The 1128-nt window shown below is 51.0% G+C and overlaps 1 pseudogene; it reads left to right on the top strand.

Annotated features, from left to right (window-relative positions):
* The first annotated feature begins 240 nt into the window (after positions 1–240).
* LOC116901004 lies at positions 241–819 on the top strand (annotated as a pseudogene).
* The last annotated feature ends 309 nt before the right edge of the window (positions 820–1128 follow it).

Below are 1128 nucleotides of genomic sequence, written 5' to 3'. Positions count from 1 at the left end.
AACTGTACTTTAAGTGCTTATCTTTACATACACGGATAATTGTAGTTCTGCTCACTGAAGAAACTTCTTTTCGCATCAGTTAGAGAGATTCCTAATAAGAGAAAATGCAAGAGTTCGGTCCGGACTTTGTCAGTGGAAGTTCCTCTGCTCCTTTGTCGCTCGAAAACCTCGGTTCCTGGTCACAGAGGAAAGTGCCGGCTAGGCCTCTCTCGCCCTTGCGAGCGCTTCATCAGTCCCTAGATGTCGTTGCGGACGGAACTCGGATCTGAACAGGAAGTCAAGTCCTCAGCCACCTTGTCCAAGTACGTGAACGACATGTGGCCCTGCCCTCCGCTGGAGAAAGCCTTGCCGTCCACCTCGGGCTCGGGCCGCTCCAGACGCCAGTGTCGCGCTCCTGCAGCCGCTCTTCGTCCGGCAGCTCCACACCCGACTCCCGCAGCTCCAGCCGCTTGTCTTCGCGAAGCCATAGCCGGCGGCAGAGGATCAGATGGTCTCGATCCCGGTCCGGCAGGAGCCACCAGCTCAAGTACAGGCAATACTCGCCATCGCTGTACTCATGCAGCCGGTGGCAGTCCTGAAACCACCGCAACTACCGAGACATCGGTTAAGGGCGACCGCGGAGACATACTACCAGTCGCTGTCGCGGTACCGGTCCGTAGTAGGTCGCGCTGCCGCGGGAGGTCTCATCATGGGAGATCATACTGCAGGATCACTGGAGGGCAGCGCTACTGTGGCTTCTGCCGAACTGTGTATCCGGAGGATCGCCCCAGGTGGAAGGAAAGATTCAGAACCAGGTCGCACAGGAGCAGAACCCCTTAGAGATTGCTATAGCTGTCTCACTTTTCACTTGTTCTATTCACATTGATCAGAAATAATTTCGAACACTAATTGCTATGAACTGTATTTATTTCTAACCAAGTCAAATCAAAATAATCCATGGTTATAAACATAAATATTTAGAAGGCAATTTGAGAGGTAAATCATATAAATTTAAAAATAATAGCCGTAGCTTCACTCCTGGGAACTCTTCCTTCTTAGCCACAAGCTCCTGAAAATGCTGACGGTACCAGACGTGAATTTGGGAATAGGACTCATTTCCAACAGGAAAGTACTTGGCTATACTCTAAG

This window comes from Rattus rattus, chromosome 5, assembly GCF_011064425.1.
Source record: "Rattus rattus isolate New Zealand chromosome 5, Rrattus_CSIRO_v1, whole genome shotgun sequence".
Lineage (NCBI taxonomy): Eukaryota > Metazoa > Chordata > Mammalia > Rodentia > Muridae > Rattus > Rattus rattus.
The sequence above is the reverse complement of the archived record's forward strand: the minus strand, read 5'-3'. Positions and strand labels throughout refer to the sequence as shown.